Source organism: Magallana gigas, chromosome 1, assembly GCF_963853765.1.
Source record: "Magallana gigas chromosome 1, xbMagGiga1.1, whole genome shotgun sequence".
In the NCBI taxonomy this organism is placed as follows: Eukaryota; Metazoa; Mollusca; class Bivalvia; order Ostreida; family Ostreidae; genus Magallana; species Magallana gigas.
The window spans coordinates 56,378,291-56,401,833 of record NC_088853.1 but is presented as its reverse complement, the minus strand read 5'-3'; the positions used below and the strand labels follow the sequence as shown (position 1 = coordinate 56,401,833).

Sequence of the window (23,543 nt, the reverse complement as noted above, 5' to 3'; positions counted from 1 at the left end):
GGAGCAACGCAAAATATTTCCTTTGGGATGTCATGTCCAGTGGCTGAGTGCCCAAACCGTACCTACTTCAGGAGATGTTGACAACTTCTTGACCACTAGCACAGGGCGAAAAACAATCTTTAAGCAAGTCCTTAAAGGTGGCGTAAAGGTGGCTTAAAGAATATACCATCTTTAAGCCACCTTTAAGTTACCTTTAAGCTGAGCTTATAGGTCCTTAATGTCCAAACTTCTTTAAGTCACCTTTAATCCATCTTTAAGCCGCCTTTAAGCATCTTTTAAGTGGTATTTACGCTAAGTTGTCTTTAAACCATCTTTAAGTTCCCCTTAAATCAAGTTTGATCAAGCTGAACAATAAAAACATATATTAAATTAAAAAGCTCTTTTATAGTGATGGGAGGGGGTCATCCGAATGATAATATGATTTCCAAGGAAGGGGGTGGTATTCCAGGCGGTTTTAATTGTCGCTCCATTAAACACATATCACTATCATCAACACCGCTCCGATGGACACAGATTGCCGTTATAAAATTCTTTATAATTTTTTTTGGGTTTCAAAATTATTGTAGTGGTGAGCGCAGTCTCTGTATCTTAATCTGTGCATGAAACTAATTAAAGTATGTTTGTTTCCTATAATAATTAAACTAATCGGCGAAATTTCTCTCTCTCTCTCTCTCTCTCTCTCTCTCTCTCTCTCTCTCTCTCTCTCTCTCTCTCTCTCTCTCAGTTCATCTGGTTATTAATCTAAATAAAGATAATGAACCAAAAATGCATGATTTTTTTGATAATCGGTTTAAGGTTTGTATTTTTTTTTCAATTTTCAATATTTCTAGGTCCAACTTTAGATCTGCTAGATACAAGACTCTCAACTGCCTTTGTTATATCGGGCAGAATATTATTGCTTTGTTTGTCTAGACATAGTTTTGTTCGTTTGTGTATATCTAATTAAGGTCTTCCGTTTCCAACGGAAGACCTTATTGTTTTCGTCCGGTTTCTTTTTCCCTATTAAGGTCTTCCGTTTCCAACGGAAGACCTTATTGTTTTCGTACGATTTCTTTTTCCCTATTATTATTATTTTTCTTTTTTTTCTTACAATTTTTGTGCACGCGATTTCTCAGAAACGGCTCGGCCGATTTTCATGAAACTTTCAGATCTGTTAGATAATGATCTAAACCTGATAGGTTTTTTATTATATTGATGACGTCACTTCCGTTTTTGAGAAATTGACGTTTTAGCGATTTTTAGGGGGGTTGCTTGTCCGTGGAACTTCTCCTAAACTATAAAAGATATCGAGTTAAAACTTTCAGGGATAGTAGACAAAAGAATGTAGATTTGTAATTTTATTTTCATTTTGATCTTTCTTGAAAGGCGCCGAAGCTCGCCTGGACCCGAAAATTGAGATGGAAAAAACGTCGAAATTTTTCCTGGTTTTCTTTAATTATCTCTTTTCTGAAAACTATTTTGTTAAGACATGTAATGTAAAAAAAGTTTCTATTTACAAGACCTTTTCTATGAAATCAAGAAAAAGGGGCTGGCCCCTCAAATAAGGGGTCCAAAGGGCTCTAAAGTCTTTAATCTGTAGCCTTTTACTGAGAGATATTTTGTGAAAGGTTATAGAAGCAAATATGTTTATCTCACAGTTATGCATCCAACCAATGTAATGATATTATTATGTGTTACGTAATTAAGGGTTTTTAGGGGCCAAAAGTCCAAAATTTCGATCACCCATATCTCAGAAAGGAAAAATATTTTGTAATGCAATACAGAAGAAAAGTTGTTCAAATTAATGTTCTTAACAATATGCAACCTTCAAAATTTCGTTAAACGGCCCCTTTAAGGAGATAAGGGATCGCGATCGGCCCCTAAAACCTTCTTTGTCATATATCTCTAGAACGGTATCGGTTTTCTAAACACTTGTTGAACAAAATTTGTTTAAATTTAAATGACCTTTCATTTAATATCAAGAAAAAGGGGCTGGCCCCTCAAATAAGGGGATCAAAGGGCTCTAAAATCTCTAATCTGTAGCCCTTTACTGAGAGATATTTTGTGAAAGGTTATAGAAGCAAATATGTTTATCTCACAGTTATGTATCCAACCAATGTAATGATTTTATTATGTGTTACTTAATTAAGGGTTTTTAGGGGCCAAAAGTCCAAAATTTCGATCACCCATATCTCAGAAAGGAAAATTATTTTGAAATGCAATACAGAGGAAAAGTTGTTCAAATTAATGTTCTTAACAATAAGCAACCTTCAACATTTTGTTAAACGGCCCCTATAGGGAGATAAGGGATCGGCCCCTAAAACCTTCTTTCTCATTTACCTCCAGTACAATATCGGTTTTCTAAACACTTGTTGAACAAAATTTGTTTAGAATTCAATGACCTTTCATTTAATATCAAGAAAAAGGGCTGGCCCCTCAAATAAGGGGACCAAAGGGCTCTAAAGTCTTTAATCTGTAGCCCTTATCTGAGAGATTTTATGTGAAAGGTTTTAAAAGCAAATATGTTGTTCTCACAGTTATGTATCAAACCAATGTAATGATTTCATTATGTGTTACGTAATTAAGGGTTTTTAGGGGCCAAAAGTCCAAAATTTCAATCACCCATATCTCAGAAAGGAAAAATATTTTGTAATACAATACAGGAGAAAAGTTGTTCAAATTAATGTTCTTAACAAATTGCAACCTTCAAAATTTCGTTAAACGGCCCCTTTAAGGAGATAAGGGATCGGCCCCTAAAACCTTCTTTCTCATATATCTCCAGAACGATAATGAATTTTTAAACACTTGTTGAAAAAATGTGTTCAGAATTAAATGTCCTTTCATTTGAATCCAAGAAAAAGGGGCTGGCCCTTTAAATTAGGGGATCAAAGGGCTCTAAAAGAATTTTATCTATAGCCCTTTAATGAGAGCCATCTTGTGAAAGGTTATTAAAGCTAGATTAAGTATAATACGTCTACATATCCTAACAGTATGATGATTTGCTCTTGCGCTACCCAATTAGGGTTTTTAGGGACCAGATGTAACAAGTTTAATATTTTCAATCTTATTTGGAAGAAATGCAAGTATTTTAAAAAGCAATGTAATAGACCTAAAAAGCAATACTTTAAAGCATTAGTACTTCACTCCTTTTTCCATATCATGTTTTGATGTCGAAAATCAAAAGTCGATGATGTCATATTTTCTTCTAAAAATCGGACGGAAGACCTCCTCGTTGCTCGCAACGAGATCGTGTCTAGTTATTATTATTTTTCTTTTTTTTTCTTACAAATTTTGTGCACGCAATTTCTCAAAAACGGCTCAACCGATTTTCATGAAACTTTCAGATCTGATAGATAGTCATCTGAACCTTATCGGTTTTTGATTTTATTGATGACGTCACTTCCGTTTTTGAGAAACTGACGTTTTAGCGATTTTCAGAGGGGTGGCTTGTCCCTCTAAGTTCTCCTAAACTATAAAAGATATTGAGTTCAAACTTTCAGGGATAGTAGACAAAAGATTGTATATTTGTAATTTAATTTTCATTTTGATCTAGCTTTAAAGGCGCCGAAGCTCGCCTGGACCCGAAAATTGAGATGAAAAAACGTCGTAATTTTTTGTGGTTTTCTTTAATTATCTCTTTTCTGAAAAATATTTTGTTAAAACATGTAATGTAAAAATAGTTTTTATTTATAAGACCCTTCTTTTGAAATCAAGAAAAAGGGGCTGGCCCCTCAAACAAGGGGACTAAAGGGCTCTAAAGTTTTTTATCTGTAACCCTTTACTGAACGATATTTTGTGAAATGTTATAGAAGCAAATATGTTTATCTCACAGTTAAGAATCTAAGCAATGTAATGATTTTATTATGTGTTACGTAATTAAGGGTTTTTAAGGGCCGAAAGTCCAAAATTTTGATCACCCATATCTCAGAAAGGAAAAATATTTTGAAATGCAGTACAGAAGAAAAGTTGCTCAAAATGATGTTCTTAACAATATGCAACCTTCAAAATTTCGTTAAACGGCCCCTAAAAGAAGATAAGGGATCGGCCCCTAAAACCTTCTTCCTCATATATCTCCAGAACGGTAACAAATTTCTAAACACTTGTTGAACAAAATGTGTTCAGAATTAAGTGACCTTTTATTTGATATCAAGAAAAAGTGGCTGGCCCTTAAATTAGGGAACCAAAGGGTTCTAAAGTTTTTTATCTAAAGCCCTTTACTGAGAGATATTTTGTGAAAGGTTAAAGAAGCAAATATGTTTATCTCACAGTTATGTATCCATACAATGTAATGATTTCATCGTGTGTTATGTAATTAGGGGTTTTAAGGGGTCAAAAGTCAAAAAATTGATCACCCATATCTCTGAAAGGAAACATATTTTAAAATGCAGTACAGAAGGAGAGTTGTTCAAAATGATGTTCTTAACAATATGCAACCTTCAAAATTTCGTTTAACGGCCCCTAAAACCTTCTTTCCCATATATCTAAAGAACGGTAACGAATTTTTAAACATTTGTTGACAAAATGTGTTCAGAATTAAATGACCTTCCATTTCATTTCAAGAAAAAGGGACTGGCCCCTTAAATTAGGGGATCAAAGGGCTCTAAAGTCTTTAATCTATAGCGTTTTACTAGGAGCTATTTTGTGAAAGGTTATTTAAGCTGAATTAGGTATAATACGTTTATATATCCTAACAATATAATTATTATCTCATGCGTTACCTAATTAGGGTTTTTTAGGAGCCGGAGGTAAAAAGATTAAATCTTTTCAATCTTAGTTTAAAGAAATGCAAGTATTTAAAAAAGCAATATAAGAAAAGTTATAAAATGCGATACAAAAAAGCATTAGTTCTTCACTCTTTTTTCCATATCATGTTTTTTTGTCGAAAATCAAAGTCGATGATGTCATATTTCCTTCTGAAAATCGGACGGAAGACCTCCTCGTTGCTCGCAACGAGATCGTGTCTAGTTAGATTCTATTGTTTGTCCAACTTAAGAAAACCCCTGGAACTAACATAGAATATACAAGATATACACAACAGTTGTGTCGTGTGCCCAGGTGCAGGTTTGTGTATATCTAATTAAAGTCTATTGTTTGTCCAACTTAAGAAAACCCCTGGAACTAACAGAGAATATACAAGATATACACAACAGGTGTGTCGTGTGCCCAGGTGCACGTCAGGGTTTCTAAAGACGTTGAATCTTAGTATGTACGAGTATACGATAAGTCTAGTGAATAAAAGTTAATTTACATTTGTAATTCATTTTCAAAGTATTATTACCTAGCTCTGGGTTTCAAAAATGTTACGTCTACTAATTAACGATACATGTATGTAAGAGTAAAATCTTGAGGCTAATCAATATACCGGTGATCATAAATAAGGGTTAATTTTTTAAATATATGCATAAGGGAAAATATGTCACATACCCGGCCTTGTACATCATACAATTGTACGTACAAGTATATGTGTACATCATTTGCAATTGCCACATGCAGTAAATACGTCACCGGTAATTGGTTATATTGTTTGTTATAGAATTAATGCTGACATGAATTCATAAAAGCATTTGGTCGCCATATTATTTTCGATCGCTCCTCTACTGCCCTCACATTCTCTCTCCCCTTTTTATACTCTGTCCAGAGACCTAACGATGCTAAGGCATTGGGGCAGCAGGCTCCGGTGCTGAGGCCTGCTACACCATTAGGACTGCAGGCTCCAGTATTAGGGCCTGCTACACCATTAGGGCACCTGTTAGGGCAACAGGCTCCAGTATTAGGGCCTACTGCACTATCAGGGCACTACAATTGGGGCATCAATAATAAAACAAATTACTAAACAGTAGTTATTTATAAACAAGAATGCATAAAACAAAAACACTACATTGGCCCCTCCTTTTAAGACAATACTTCCACTGTCATATACAATCGAGTTAAAAACTGGACATGCAAACATTTAAAATATACAAAAATAGTAAAGAAAAGATTTGGCAAAAGTGATCTTTAGCTGATAACTGCATGGTCCAGTAATTCAAAAATTAAAACAAATACTTTACACACTATGATATCACATTGTTCAATGTAATAAAAAAACATCCACACACACACAATAACAAAACCACAGACTAGAAATCTACACAATACAAAAACAAAAAAAACCCAAAATAACTGGACTATATCAAATAAAATAAAATAAACTATTCACATATATCAAAAGTCAAAGTCATTTTACAAAACATATATACAGTCTGGATACAGTTAGTCCACAGATTAACATCTACAAGTATTCCGCCTCCTGGTCTTCTCTTTCATGCCTGGCCCGAGCGTGTTCCACAAACTAATCCTTGAGGTAATGAAAGAACCTTGTCCAATCGATCTCTTCCGGTTTGTAGTGCATAGATGTTGATATATTACGCTCCCTTTTTACACGTCACTCCGCTTATAGTTCTTTGTGTCGTTACTAGATTCAGCGTAATTGTCTCTAAGGGTTCTATAATGTGAGGCTCTTGCGGTTGAGACTTCTCCATTTCGGCCACACAAGGTTCTTCTCCATCTTCTTCAACTGCCATATGTGATGATTGATTCTCGTCCACATTCTCTTCTTGGGTCTGTAAATCTTCCAAGTTTTATAGATATTCATCTAAGAAGTCTAGATTGAAATCACAGTCGATTGTATTCTGTTCATTTTCATTTATACTATTTTCAAGAGGATTTTCTAACTTTTCTTCACAGTTGTTGTTGATTTCTGTTGTGAATGTAAAGAATTTTGTCCTATTATAAATCAATGTTAATAATGGAATAACCCGACACCCCTTTCCATGTGTATATAAGTGAGAGTCGGTGTCAATCCTGATTGATCAGTGGAAGGAGAAGGTAACAGAAACACTATTTTAAACTTCTGGACCCACACAATAAGATCAGTAGATCAGGAGCCCGAGTAGAGCCGAAGCTGTTCTGTTGTGTGGTAGTGTATATTAGGGGTGTTTGTAAAACACATTACTGAAAGTTTGTCAGGGAAGATCGCAAGTGCCAGGGTTAAGGGCCCGAATAGAGCCGACCTGTCCTTGAAACTTGTCTATCTATAATATTAGCAGAAGTTAGGTGTTCCTCCTTCATTGCCAATCATTTGTTATTCTTGATTCATTCTTGATTTACCCAAAGTAGGGACATTTGATATTAAATATAAATCTAATTAGTGATTGAGAAAAATTGTATGCCTTTTAATTTTGCATTGACAAGCAAAGAAGCGACAGGACTCATTTACACATTACATGTTCTTTTGTTTCTGTTCATTCTTCCTGCTGTTAATTTCTCAGCGTTTCCTCACCTCTACAGGAGTTTTCTGGCTGTTATTTTGCTTCCTCTAGAGTTTTCCCATGCGATCTGTGCAAGGGTGAAGCAAGATACTCCATTCTGAACGAAAACACCTCGCAGCCTCCCATAGGACATTTCCTCATTTTCACGTCATCTCTGTGTTTCTGGTTCTGGTGTCTTTTCAGATTCCTTAAGTTAGCGAAAGTCACTGGACACTCGGTACAACGTAACATCCCTTTTTCATAACGTTATCAGTGTAGTAATCTTCTTAACTTCTTGGTTTGTTTACTGATCTTCCCGTCCTCGTAATCTGATACTTTTTGCTAGTTGAGCCCGATCTTATTTTTGCGTCCTTGCCCGATTGAAATTCGGCGTTCGTGCCCGACTCTAATTTGGCGCCTGCGCCGGATCCTAATTCAGTGTCGGTGGCTGGTTTAGGTTTCTCTGCTCTAATTTATTATTCTGCTGTTTTTCACTTTTTTCTATTTTTATTTTCAAAGTTTGTTTTTGGTGCTACTTCTGAATCTTTGTTTTGGAAATCATTTAAATGAGGCAATTCTACCTGCTCTTTATTTTCTTTTTCTGGATAAAACCAATTTACTTTATTTCCCCCTCTATATGGTTTTAGATTATCTGCATGTACGACAATAGATGTCAAACTTGTCTTGTGCTGGATTTCATAAAGTATACTGCTTAATTCTTTTAGTCATTATCCACGGACCATTCCAATTTCTACTTTTTTTCTGTTTTCTTCATAAAGCATTTATTTTCTGGTTTCTCCATACCATGTCTCCCACTTGATAATTTTTCTCTTTGACATTTAGATCATACTGTTGGTTTTGTCTTTCAGAAGATTTGTGTAGGCATTTACAAAATCATGTGTGTCAATTAGCCTGTTTTTCAAATTTTTAGCATAATCTGTTCTAAGCTCGAACTTTTCTGTAATGTTTTCAGACAAAATATCTAAGGGTAACTTCATTTCTCTGTTAAACAAACACCATTTAGTGCGGTGTCACTCAAGTACTTAATGGGGTGTCGCGTTGCATGCATGGTGATATAGTCTAAATAAAGGTACCAGTCCTGCTGATTTGTTTTTATGCATTTAGACAGCATGTCTAAAATTGTTTTATTCATTCGTTCAACCATGCCATCAGATTGTGGGTGGAACGGTGTTGTCCTAGTTTTGTTTATCTGTAAAGTTTGCATACTTCTGTGAAAAGCTCGCTTTCATATTGTCGTCCTTGATCGGAATGTATCACACTCGGTCAACAATAGCGTTTAACCCAAGCTCTAAATAATATATCAGCTACGGTCTTCGCAAGCATGTTTTCCATCGGGTAAGCTTCGTGAAGTAATCGCCGATTACTAAAATGTACCGATGCTTCCTGTCTGTCGTGGGAAAGGGTCCAGCAATATCTGTTGCGATTCTTTCAAACGGGCCCCCACATTGCATTTCTTCAATAAATGGCGCTTTCTGTAGGAGGGGTTTTTGCGCTCCTCACATATTTCGCATTTTTGTACATATTCTTTGGCATCATGTATCATTCCCCACCAGAAGAATGGACATAATTGTGATTTTCGATATTTTTTTAATACCGAGATGACCAGATATTTTTGAGATATGCAGGTGCCACATTGTGGTTTTAACAAGTGATTTAGGGGCACATATTCTCCATCTGCATGTATTGTCTTCCCATAAAATGCAAAGGAAACCATTTTTAATCTCCAGAATCTCCCATCTTGCAATCCAAAACTTGAATTCTGGGCTTTCAGCAGTGATGTCGGGGTTTTGTGGTTTTTCGGCTCCTTTAATTTCAAAATTTTCCCTAAAACGTTGTCATCCTCTTAGCGTGGCATAATGTCGTGAGACGAGTGAACACTGTCAATATTTATTGGCATGTATATGCAAGTATACACACACCTTAGAATACACAGGTCAAACTAAGACTTCGGAGAGGAGTCTGGTCTGTTCCATGTACATGTGGTCAGGGTCTATATATCTATCTGTATTAATAGCACATTTCTCTGTTTGGTTTAAAAAAAAACTATACGCAGCAGTGATCCTCATTAATCTGTCATATCCGTATTTGTATACCACCCTGGTATTCATTGACGAATCCATCTGATCTAACGTATGAACAGATGGTGTCATTGACACATGTTAAAACCTGTTTACACACCAGTAAGCTTTATCATTAAAACATATGACCTTGTTTTACACTTAAAGGTTTCCTTTAAAAATTCCTTAATGAAAACAAAACAAGAAAGTTTTTTTTCAAAATGTTGTGATCTATTTCAAATGTAATAAACACAACACATATCCCTGGTCATCTGAAAAAGAAAATTGAAAAATTTAATCAGAATAATAGTATAGTAAAAGCATCAAATGAAATAGAATCAGAATAATTATTTTAAGCGAAGGTCCTATATGCCCCCCCCCCCCCCAAAAAAAAAATAAATTGAAAAAAATAACCCAACAAAATTAACTTAGACACTAAATTATAAGTTGTAATATTAATGGTTTAGAGTACTTATTTTATGAGGACCTGGAGCGCGTGTTTGCGCTAGAAGGGGAGTTGTCCGTTTCCTCCACGTCGCTTGGTTGCCCACTTCTTCCTTTAGTGGTCATTTCCACCTCTTCGATCTAAAACAATATTCTATCATATATTCTGTGTTTTATAACCATAAATATTACATGTACCATTTCTACTGATATTTACATAATGTATGATCAAGTAAGATATATAACTATCTTATGAATTTTATTAAAATATCATTCACCTTCAGGCCACCTCCGCTGAGGGCGGGTTGTGGAGAGATCCGGGACCGGGACCCCTCCTCCAGTCGACACTCTTCCTTGGAGCGCGGACGCCTCCGCACTGGCGCCCGGCACTGAACATTGTAGTGCCTGAGGAGTGCGCGCAGTGAGCACCCCAAAACCATTACCGCTACAAGGGTGAGCGCCGCCACACCCATGTTATAAGCTTCAGTTACTAAAATAATATCAAAATAAAGCAATGTTTAGAGAGGGGAAAATGTTGGGGGTTTTTTTGTTGTGATTTAAAAAAATGAAATTGTAAATGCCTTCTTTTTATTTTTTAATTTAAGAGTTAATTTATTATTTAAATGCTATTATTGTTTGACATGACTATTTCTTTACAAATAAATCACTATATATTCTGTATTTTCTAATATTGCCATTTCTCTGAATAATCCCCCCCCCCTATTTGTTTTTACAAGAATACCTCACACATTTACTTACATGGATATGAACTACCGGATCATGCAACTTCACCTCATGCAATGCAAATGTAGTAATGATAAAAAAAAATAAAAACACATTTATAAATCATGCACTGTACGAAAAGAAAACATGCAATCAAACAATATAACTTTTACTTGTTGTAAAAAGTGTAATCTAAGAAATCGTTGCGAAAATTTTGAAACCAATTTATTTCATGGTATTAATACAGAAAAACAAATTGGTCACAGATAATTTTCTTTTGATTTCATAAAACCACACGCATGCTGATACGAAAGGAAATAATGTCAACAACCACAAGAAGTAAAGTTTGTCAAATTGTGTACTTTTTTACGGTATGTGTCGCTGTCTCTTTTCCGATGGGTCGTTGTACCTGGCTGGGTGGTATCCGTTACGTCCTTAGCGACGGAGTATGTTCTACGTGACTATCAGTATTGATGTTGACGGAATGTGATATATTAAAAATGTTAGTCTGCGTGTTATGTGCACTGTATGGCTGGAGAATGGTGGGTCGAGTAGACAGTGTACTGCTGTCTGTGGTGAGTGTATGATGTGATGTAGTGATGTCTGATGTCAAAGTATGCGGGGTACTGATATGGATTGTACGTGTGGAATCAACGTTGGTAAATGGGGTCGCTGTGACAGTTTGAGGGTATGTACGTGTTGAAATTGTGTGTTGTACGGTCGACTGGTCTGAGACATGTTGACTTAAGGAGGGTTGAACAGAGGAAGTATCTGCTAAAATTTGAATATCAAAAAACAAAAATCAATTTCTAGGTGTATCTGCACCCGAGAAAATATTCAACAAATAAAAAATAAAACAAGATCAATAACTTCAATCATGCACATACTTACACATTGCCGGCATCGTCGCGGTGGTTGTGCGTCTATCGGGAGAAAAAAAACCCATTATTAATTATAACAATAGCTAATAACTTTAAAGATATGTGTATTTTCCGCTTCCCTTATTTTGAGTAAAAAAAATATTTAAAGATTATTACCAGGGCACACAGGCCGTTCGTTGACGAATCTGCAAGCCATTGCGAATGACAAAATGTGATGCGATCGGCAAATAATTGTGCTTATTCATTGGATAAAAGTGACAGGGGCGGCGATCCTGGGCACCATGCTTGGTGCTTGGGCCTTTACTCACGAATATGTACGATGCCTACTTATATAGGTATAGGTATCTTACACATTTATGAGCAGAGGCCAATGCATGCAAGCACCAGTGCATTACATCGGCATAAGAAAATGTCGATGATGTCCATACCAGTTTTACTTTTACTCTGATCTCAGCAAGATTCGCTAAAACGGGAAAAACGTGTGTCAAAACATTTCAGTCTCGACGAACTTAACCTCGCTGAGATTACCAAATACTTTTACTCTTTCAATGAATGTACATGTGGGTCAAACCTGGACAGATCGCTTTTGCTGGCGTCGAGTCATCTTCCTCCATCTATGATGAGAATTATTCAGCTTTAATTTCAAAATATGTGATTGGTCTGCCCAAGAGAGCGTCAATGTTCGCATTATGTGACTCGATTATCCTTTATTTGAGCTCTAGCAACTTTTATGTCTTTTCAGCGTTCAAAATTAAATCCACGTTTCCTTCGCATTGCCGAAAACCGAACCGACATTTATGTCGTAAAATAAGATTTTTCGGTTAAATTAACTTTTATTATCATTTATGTTCACGTTTTATTTTAAAAAGAAACTATGAAATCCTTTCCACAATACATTTTATTGCTAAATACCTTAGAATTGAACCAACAGATTTAACGACTGCGAATTGGTTTACGTCATTCGGAGTTCTGCGGTAATTTCTAAATCGTGAGTCATATACTTCCTTAAGTTATAAAGCACATGCTAATTTTGGTGTATGAATTTTATAAAAAAAAAAAAACCATTGGGAATTCTTTTTGTGCCATCACTTTTTGATCAAATTTAGAATAAAAAACTTCAAACTTTGGGGTGCTAATTTCAGCAATATATTGATACAATTTTGATATTGCTATGTACAAAAGCCCATGTTCAAACAGGTTTGAAAATGATTTGCAAATTAATTCCATCAAATTAAATAATTAATGCAGAAAATTGAAATTCTTCTACAAAAGTATAATGCCATAAAAGGGAGATAATCCCTTTCAAAATATCAAATTGGTTCCCAGCAACACTCAGTGGCAATGTTTGCATTTCCAGGGATTTCCTCCGATGGTCTTGTATGCCTGTATGGAAATCCCTGCACAACTTCGATGATACCATTGCTGGCATGCATCGCAGGAAAGCCAAAGGAGGCCTCTTCTCCCTTTCTTCCCACAAGTGGCACAAAGGTCCTTAAAAAAGAAACCATATTTTACTAATTTGGCACACTCTCATCTAAATCAGCATTTAAATCAAATCCTATGTTTTTCACTTATTTGATTTCTCTATTTTAATTATTTAATCTATTCAATTACATGAGTACCTCCAAGTAAAGGCACTAAAGATAAAAATTAAGATTGATACGCTCGGAATAAATTATTTATGATGACATAAGGTTTCATTTATAATAGAATTTCTACATAGTTCGCCATATACACACATTCCTATATTTTTATAACTATACTGAGTACACGACTAAAATGAATAAAATCAATAACATTTTCTGATATGCCAATTAAACTCTGCTTTATTATATACTTTAGGTCATGTATTCAGTCCGAGGTGTGGTAAAATCTAATAAAGCCTGAAGGGCTTTATGCTAGATTCGACTATGCTTTAACCAAAATTATCACCTCATAATAATGACACTTTATTACTTGGTTATATTTCCAATTTCTACACTTTAAAACAACATTTGAAAAGCTCTATGATTTTATGTAGCACATGCAATGTATTACTATGCGGCGCAGCCAATACCATTTCTCGCTTATACTATAGAACATGCCCATGTTGCTCATCTTTTATAAAATTATTAGGATATAGGCTTCAAAATTGATTTGTAATGTTATCACTGACAAAGACAGTTGAAAATGTAAATATTGTATAAGTAGGCTTTTAGAATGTGTTTACATTCAATAGTGATCTCTCACATCAAATTGATCTAAACATTCAATATTTTAGTGCAAACATTAGCATCCTTACACTCATCGGTACCCTCTGAACAGATTCCAGAGGCAGTCTGGGTGGGGAGGGGAGGGGCTCATCTGCCTGAGGTCCTTCTAATGGGGTACCCATGTCCACTGTCATCAGGCTTGGGGTAATGCTAAATGTAATGGTAATGCATTGCAATGTACATGTTTTCAAAGTAATGCTAGTAATGTGTAATGCCTCAAAATTAGCATTACAAGTAATGCTAATGTAATGCATTACTTTCCAAAATCTAGTGTAATGCTGGCATTACATGGCATTACTTTGCATTACTATGCATATTTATGCATGTTCACTTTAAAAAATGTGATGAATAAATGAATAGTTGAAATTGAATTTGATTAAATTTATTTTTAAAGAAGAAAGAAATAATTCTAATTAAGAAAAAAATGTTTTAATTGTACATGTTTTATTAAAAAAGGTTTTTTAAAATTCATTTTTGAATTGTTTATATTACTAAAGATAACAGCACAATTTCATAACATTTTTAAGAGTGTTGTTATTAAGAGTTTTTAATCATTTAAACAATTTACTCCAATTAGTTTGCACTTCAATAGGAAATGTGTCAACAAAACACTATGCCCCCAGGATAATCTAAGTATCAAAACAATCTATTGTTATAAGAAGTGTTAAACACCCCAATACCCTTCCCTTCGCTATGTCACAATAGAATAGGAGACAGACATGCACCTTTAAAAGCAAAATGAATGCACTGTCCATCCATGATGAAAATCAATATCACTTCCAATATTATAACCCATTTGAAAATAATCTTACTTATTTTCTCTCTCTTTCTCTCTGTCTCTGTCTCTTTGTCTCTCTCTCTCTCTCTCTTGTATATTAATTACACTGTACATTAGTTTGGACTGATGGAAAATACAAGATTTATGTATTTAATCTATTATTGCACTTAATATATCCTAAGATAAAGATCATCAAACAGTATTTTCCAGCCCAAGCTTTGACTGCTCCTGCATAACATTTATTTAGTATAGCCCGGAAGATGGATGCATTTAAAAGATGAACCCTTTGAAACTTCGATCATAAGTGCAACAGCAATATTTTGTCTTAAAGTGTCCTCCGTAAAAAGAAATACGATTAGAATATATTAAGAAATATAACTGGGAAAAATCATCTGTTTATAAATTAATAAAATTAAGTGTCCAAAATTATACAGATTTGTGCAATCTGGGGATATATCTATATTTAGCTTTTAAAAACAGCAACATTATTTCATCAATTGTTTTTTGTTACGCATGTTATCCTGTGTCTCTATTTCATATCTAATATTGTGTCATGCCAAATGTCTATAAATATCATTTTACTTATGTAATATGTTGTTCATATTGCCACAATATGATTATATATTGAGCAAATAAAGAATGACTCTTGTTTATTCATTGAATTTGAACCTGATACTGGGCATGACGCTGTAGATATGTTAAAGAGTGTTGTATATTTGAAACATTTGCAAAAACTCTTTATTAGCTTTACTTTTTAAAAAAAAGTAATGGTAATGGTAATGCATTACTTTACTCATGTAATGGTAATGTAATGCATTACTTAAAGAAAATCAAGTAATGGTAATGGTAATTTAATGCCCAAATTCATGAAGTAATGGTAATGTAATGCATTACTTTGCAATGTAATTCGCCCCAAGCCTGACTGTCATATTCCCCATCATTTCAATAAATGGTTGTAGTGGGAAATCATTGGAGATGGATTCATTTAGAGATGGTAGAGGTGGTGGTGGTGGAGGGAGGTCACCCATGTCAAAGAATCCTGTTCCGTCACCGGGGTATCTACTACAGAGAATTATTATATTCGTTAAATTTTCTTCAGAGTTTAACTATAGTGAAGATCAATAGCTCGTGTTACTTCAATATTAAAGTATCGCTACTAGATTTGGTGTCTCTAATCAATTTGCATTGTTATCATTCCATTTAAAAGAATTGTCTTGATGATTTAATTTTGAGCCCAACGGTATATAATTATAATTTCAAATTATGTTACCATTGTCCTCAATCTCTGGGAAGGTTGTACCCTTCACTCTAGTTTCTTCAACTTCATCATCTGATTCTACTACAAAAAAATGGATATCAATGATTTGTACACGCTTTGCTTTTAGTAAAAAAAATGTGCAATATCGAGGAGTTGTATGAAAAATCTCAAAATTATATTATGTTCAATAAAATATAATTCCTCTGAAGGAACTCATCATAAGAATAAATGCATGAAACTTCAATGTATACTACTATAACATCATCATAAGGAAAATTGAGACTGCTTTATAATAGTGTTTTTGTATCTCATTTAAATTACAAGCTGACCATGATGTAATATATCACTATATCACACAATAAGGCAAACAATGGATCCCTGTTAGGAATTACCTGAGGTAAGGCATAGAATGGTGTCTTTAGATAGAACACCCATGGGGATTTTCGCCACCTTCCTCACTTTCCCCATAATCCTCCCCGATTTGTTAATCTCTGCCCCAGGCGTTTTTTTAGGATTGCAATGGCATCAGGAACTGCAAGGTTCAATGCTGTGGCTGCTCTGGCCTTGTCCAGCAGGACAGAGTCCTCCAAACACTTGAGGATGTCTTTTTTCTCCTAGAAAATTGAAGGTAATGTAAGAGAAGGTGGATATGTTTGGATAAATATGGCAGATATAATCATTACTTTTAAAGTGTATTTCATATTTCTAGTTATATGACCTCTTAATATTTAAAGACATGAACTCACATGTTGGCACAACCCTCCAAGTTCTTTCAACATGCGATTTGCTGCTTGGGATGGTTGATGGTTTAAAGTTGTTTTTTCATGGTAGGGCAGCAACACATCCTTGACATAGACCCTGACTTCCTGCCAAAAATGCCCTTTGGCTGTAACCTCCAGCATCTAAATAAAAAATTAATGCATTAATTTTCAATCTATTATATATTTTCTCATGTTCAGCTTTTAATGAGGCCGACTTCAATTTTCACTGCCTGTGTTTTTGCCTTTTCTAATGAAATGAAAAAAGGAAAAAAAAAACCCTGCAATTTATCTTATAAAAATACTGCCCGAAATAATTTTTAAAAGTATTTGAACTTAGTTTCTTAAAAGAAAAAAAAAATCCCTCGGATCAAGGTACTTTATACTTTTGTTCTTAGGTTCTCTTTTACTTCTTCACATCTCCGAAAAGAAAAAAAAAGTTTTTAAAATCAATTTGCAAATTAATAGGAAAAGAGATATGTCACATATCTTGATAAACTGATAATTTAAATTCATTTGAACTTACATTTCACAAATTTCGCTGTTGTGTTTCATCCCCACCACCTCTACGAACTTGAATGTTTCGTCAGGGAAAATCTTCGCCAGGTTGTTCTTGGATATTGTAAACATGTGATCCTGAATTTCGATGAGATTGCTACAATAAATTGGAAATTTTGAACGTCAATGTTGTCAGTAAAAGTTTAAACTATAAAAAATTACGTCAATATATGTAACCTTAAAAATCAGACAATTATAAAAATAATAATAATGATGATAATAGTTATAATATAAGCAAAAGAATAAAACTAATTAATGCACTAAACACCAGCAGTATTCTTATAGTCTATAAGAACGGGAAATGCAATTTAAAAAAAATAAAACGAAAGAAAAAACTTTAAGTAATACCTGTTAAACGATACCGATTGCACCAACCCTTCAAAATGTTCCATCAACTCCGCGCTTTCGTAAGTCTGAAATTATAGACCAATATCAATAGATATAACAGTGTGCTCAAAATTCAAAATAACATTTGTCTTATGAAGATATTTTTTTTTTTACAATATTTCAATTTCATGCTTTTAGAAATATAGAATTTATTTGATTTTCAAGTAGGCCCTAATGTTTGTCTAAATGCATTGATTTTACCAAAAACAATTGATAAGATATTGCAATGAGATAGTGTATATCCATTTTACCTCAAACTTTGTTAGGGGTGTAGAAGAATAACAACGCTGTTTGTTAAAGTCGTTACTAGGGACTATATTCTGTACGATGTACAGCTCCCCAGTAACGACTTCAAGATCTGTTTCCTTACCTCAGAGGGTAAGGAGAGCAGATCTGCCCTCCATTGCCAACTGCACCTCTCTCCGCCTTGACCCGGTAGAAACTACACCGGTCTCACCAATCTGAATTTGAAATCAAATATGAATATATTATGTACGCTTGTACATACTCAAAAAGACATCGATGCACATTATTTATACACTTACACTTTTTACTTGGACCGGGCCAAGGCAGAGTCTCGTGCAGTTAGCCAACGAGGATGCTTCAGCCATAGTGAATGTAGGAGAAGAAAAGAAATTTGTCCTCATTTTCTCCTCATCTTCTGTCAACTCAAACAGGGTGTCCATGATCTACAAAAAAATATTCAAAAAAACTACACAATTTTCCTATAATTCATGGAGATATACATAGTGGGCGTGTGTATTTGTGTTTATTTTGATATGTTTTTTATTTAAACTATAAGGACGTAAATTAAAAACAAAACCAAAAAAAAACAACCTACGATTGAGTCAGCCTTAAGTTCGATGCCGAAGGTAGGGTGGCACGTGGCATTTACGAGCCTATAATGCCTCCCCGGCTTCAGGGACTCGATAAGCGTTTTCTTGAACGTGGAAATGTTTTTGGTTGTTGTCTCCCCCTGGACAATAGCCGGAACGAAGTATTTCAAACTCCTTCCAGACTTTTCGTAACGGCTTTTAATTGTCCTTATGGTATGTTCATGAAGAACATACACTCCGAGATTCTGAAATTCATAAAATAAATGCTATGAATAAATAGAAAAAAAATAATTTATTTATTGATACAGTTTGGATGTAAATTATGCCTTCTCAGGCAAAAATGTCACCAAAAGACAACACAACAATTATACGAGGAAAACGCAAAGTTGTGAAATACTGATCAAACATATATCAGACTGATAGAGACAAGCGTCAATACTAAATGAATTAAACATACAAACTTATATATATAACGCATTTGTTTGCATACTCACCCGTTTATAAATTAAATAAATAGTTATATAGAAAAAAGATACCAACACGTTTTAACAACAATTCTTACTTTTTTTGTAGCCTGGTCCTCCATACTTTCGTTTCTTCAGGGAGCCGGAATGAATTTAACAGGTTTACCGTGCAATATATATACATGTAAATAGTGCTGACTTGGCAATTCTTAACCTTAAACTGTTAAAGGGTTTATTTTTATTGGCCAGTTGGATGAAACAGTAGTTTCTGATTGGTAGTTACCAATCGCGCTATTAGTTGTGTTCGAATGGATCTTTGTGAATGACATTCATGCTACGCGTGCTTACGTGGACAAGTGCTGAGTAAACACTTATAGACCTGAACATCTTGTTTCCTTGTTTAAGTAAACCCGATGAATGAATTAGAAAAAATAAATGACCGCTGTAGCGTGCAGTTTATTCCCACTGATTTCTATGAAATTCAAGAATGCAATACACATATTTATGTACATATAGCAATGGCATATTAACATTGCTTTGTAATATTTTACATATCCACTATATTATACTAAAATTAAAACCACAATGACCATATTTTTAAGTTACAAATAAATTCCTTCATGAACAAACATTGCATGATAATAGGATAGATATGCAGTCACCATGGCGCATTTAAGTAAACGTCGCCTCTGTAATATAAGGGTCGTGGGTTATATATAAATAAATAAATCAATAAATGCTAATGAAATAATGAGTTTCATCCTTAGATGAAAATTATCGAAAAAAAATTTAATACCGTATATTTAAAAAAAAAAAGGGGGGGGCAACTCTTCGGGAACAGATAATTTATTAGGACACAATCCACTCCTCCATACTGATACTTAAACATGAAAATTAAGTCCAAGTATACTCTGAAATAAGCCCATACATATATGTTATGCATTTATTAAGTATTTGGCTCTTATGGATACCTTGAAACATATACATCTGTTCAATGACCAGTTATACATGTATTAAAAACAGATGTAAATTCCTGGGCAAGGGTTACTTATGAAAGCCACATACATTGGTCCCCTTTGAACAATAACGATTCCACAGTAAATATTATATGCTTAGTATGTTTATTTTGCATTTATTAATTAATATTTACAAATTTTAGTTTGATGGTTTACTTTTGAAGCAGTCTTCCCATTGTGAAACTTGTTAAAACTATTATTTTCAATATGATCGGAAAAAATTCTTTGTAAACTTTCGCAAACCCGACCTATGCAATTAAATATATTTATATTCATTTCTGGCTTTTTAATTGGAAGATATTGTATGCATGATGACAGTGTTTTCTATTGGTAGACAATTTGCTGAATAAGCCTATTTAAATGATAAAACGTTATAAGAAATCAGACGCCATATGAATATGTTTCGAGTATTACACAGCAAAATTAAAAATAACATTAGGCATAAAGGCCTTAACGGTATCTTGAGTACAATAGCTAATACAAAAGACTATGGAGGGAATTAATTTATGCATTTATTTAAGCTTGGATCTGTAGTTAATATGAACATATGGTAATTATATTCCCCTTACCTTTAATCTTGCAACAAGGACTATGAAATCAATAATTTGTTTAAAAAACCTTATAATATAAGAGTATGATCTGCTATGGAACAGGTGTGCAACCTGCATTAAAAAAACCCACAGGCCTAGGGGTACTTGGTGTTTTCAGTTCCTAACCAGGTCAGAGGGAGTACATGTGATTGAAGTAGTTTTAAACAACAATATATGACCATTTGGTCACGCCCTGAAATATCAATATATACGATATTAATAGCGGGTTAAGTATTTTTCCCCATTCACAGGATGAATGACCATCTTTAAGTTCTCCTTAAAGATAGCTTAAATATGCTTAAAGGTAGCTTAAAGACGATCTTTAAGCCACCTTTAAGCTGTATGTGTTGCTTAAAGATGACTTAAAGGCAGCTTAAAGACTATCTTTAAGCCACCTTTAAGGACAACTTATAGGTCCTTAATGTCCAAACTTCTTTAAGCCACCTTTAAGCTACCTTTAAGCCACCTTTAAGCCATTACAGAATCTTTTAATTCAATATTGTGCTTAATTTACCAACAAAATATATTAACGATATGATAATGATAGAAAAGGTATTAAAAACGGTTTTTGTTCTAGAAAATAAAATGAAAAAAAATAATAACAATTAAAAAAAAAATAATTTTCTAGAGTTATCTCGCTTTGCTCAACAATTGATTAGCATTAGAGCTATAGGCATACCAAAGTTCTTAAATCATAATCGATAACTTTCTTACCAATTAATTTTTAAACCTTTTCTTCAAAAATTAAAAGAGATGTTTGTATAAAGAATTCTGGAGTTGTCTTTCTTTGGGCATTTAATTTCTTGATAGTTAATGTGTCGTTATATATTATAGACATTTTGTTCTCATTTTATCATATAAATTTAAAAAAAAATAAGAATTTAGATAAGTGGTTTATAGGGCTGTCGATAAGCCCTTCCTTTTTGTTGGAGACAAAAACAGGTCTAGTTTGATTTGTTTTTACTTATTTAAGACGATGCAAAGTTATTAAAGAAGAAGTGATCACTATAGATGACAAAGATCAATGTGTATTTAACACAAGCAATATATATTATTTGTTCATATCATTTGATAAAGCTAGTGAAGATGAACTGACATCTACAGGGATGACATCAGAATTACATTAATGCAAATTGGTAATATGGGTAAAATTAAATGTTTTATTCAATGCTAAACAAAATACTTACTCCGTAGTGGGTAAATGTACATAAAAAATAAGTTGGGCAAAAGTGCCTCGAGCAAATGTAAACACTGGATGAACTTAATAAAAAACAAATCAATCCAGACACATAAGTTCCGGATTCACCACACTCCCCTTCCGATTTTATGAAAAATCGCCAAATCAATTAAAAAAAATAGTTACATGAAAAATCCATACATTACATTCGTGCCAAAAATGAACATGTCTTGATCTTAAGCATTGACTAAAAAATCATTACAGGTTTTACTACCTTATGAAAGGAGTTGTATGCAATCATAACAGTTTGAACACGGAACATTCACAATCAGTTCACAACTACATGTAGCATATCATTCACAGTCAAGTAAGAAGATAAGTTCTGTTATAGGTCTCACATATTAGTTGCGAACATCATCACGAACTACGGTAGCCATGGATTTCTGAATGACGTCATCTTTGCTTGGGAACACTTCCTTAATGACACCAACGGGCCAAGTGTTACGATGAGAACTGTCGTCCTTGACTAGAACTACGTTACCAATCTTAAAAGGTCGCTCCTGGCAGCTGCCATTTTCTGCGAGTTTGCAGCAATGGACGTATTTTCATATCAATGTTTCTCCTTTTTGTATCTTAGCTGTTATTTATTATTGGAAACATGTTTAGTTTTGTGATCAAAATAAAATTGTAACTGTTTGAAATTTTGTTGTTTTTACATGTATTTGAAACCTTAAGAGGGAATGTCACAAATCATCAAGCTTGGCTATGAAACTTGAAAAAAAAATTCCCCCGTTTTTCTATTCTAAATTGACCATCTTAATTGTAACAATCGTTTTTTTTGGATATGAATAATTTAAAGTCACCTTTATTAATGATTTCAGAAGTTTCCATGGAAACGGCTTATAATACCAAAATAAACTCATTTTCTATGATTTTCATGTATATTTTATTGGCATTTTCTACTGTTAAACACATTTCATTTTATATGTAGATTAATGTTACATAAACAAAGTTACTAAACTAACATACTTTAGAAAAAATAGTTTTGGTTTTTGGGTTGCTATGGTAACCAATATTTGAGACATTTTTGAAAATAACCAAATTCTAAAATAGCCCTCTAACATAAAATTGAATATTTCAACTCTGCAACAAAATAGGCAAAAAATGTATGTTGCATACAAATGACCAAGAGCATCTTTATCAAAATCATAAATAAAATAGAGAAGCCTTTTTATAAAAATATCGGGAAAATTGTGTTAACAAATCACATTTTTGCTTAATTTTCATTTTTTCAAATTTTGAATGAAAGAGCTAAATTCAATTGCAGAATGATCTTTTTAAAGGATTAGTCATAATAGAAAGAAAATAACTTGCATAAACAAGACAATATAGCTGAAAAAGTTCTTAGCAACCAGTTTTACACCATAGCAACCCCCCTTTTTCAATAAAAATGCAAAAAAATGTTTTTTGTTGCATTCAAACTTTTTACAACAAAAAGAAACATGATAAATGATTTAATTGAAAAATAATTTCTCCCTAGCAAACATCTAAACAGTTGTATGCCTTAGCAACCAAATCAGTTCCTTAACAACTATATTAAAAAGGAATAGTCAATTCGGCACTTGGTCGACCTGGTTTAAAGCCCGCCCCAGGGATACTTATTTTGGTACTCTGATAAATATGTCTTAAATCTGGTCAATGTACATGTAGAGCGTGGGTATTGAGACAGGGGACAACACTCATCAGTCATTTAGCACCATAATCATCATTATGTTTCGAAAGTAAAAAATGCAATAAGGGTCTTCGTTTTTTCCTTTTTTTTAAAAAATATTTTCAATCGAGTTGTTACTGTACATGTATATTTCATTATTTATAGTCACATATATATATATATATATATATATATATATATATATATATATATATATATAATCCAAAATGATTGAAAGGTGAAATCACACAGTATAAATAATTAAAAAAGAAAAAGAAAGTGAACAGTTCCAAAGTTTCTATTCACTAGCGCTTTCTGGATTTACATCCTTCTTCAGGTGAACGTACATAAGTTATATGATATA

At 33.7% G+C, this 23,543-nt stretch overlaps 2 long non-coding RNA genes across 2 annotated transcripts; both read right to left on the bottom strand.

The window, feature by feature from the left end:
• Positions 1-15,351: 15,351 nt before the first annotated feature.
• Positions 15,352-16,269, bottom strand: LOC136269673 (uncharacterized). The gene is made up of 3 exons (XR_010710622.1): positions 16,075-16,269; positions 15,695-15,763; positions 15,352-15,486 (listed from the first exon to the last, which is right to left on the bottom strand). It is a non-coding gene; the product is annotated as an uncharacterized lncRNA (long non-coding RNA).
• Positions 16,270-17,720: 1,451 nt separating this feature from the next.
• Positions 17,721-20,193, bottom strand: LOC117688577 (uncharacterized). Its single transcript, XR_010710617.1, has 3 exons — positions 18,227-20,193; positions 17,931-18,074; positions 17,721-17,846 (listed from the first exon to the last, which is right to left on the bottom strand). It is a non-coding gene; the product is annotated as an uncharacterized lncRNA (long non-coding RNA).
• Between the last annotated feature and the right edge of the window lie 3,350 nt (positions 20,194-23,543).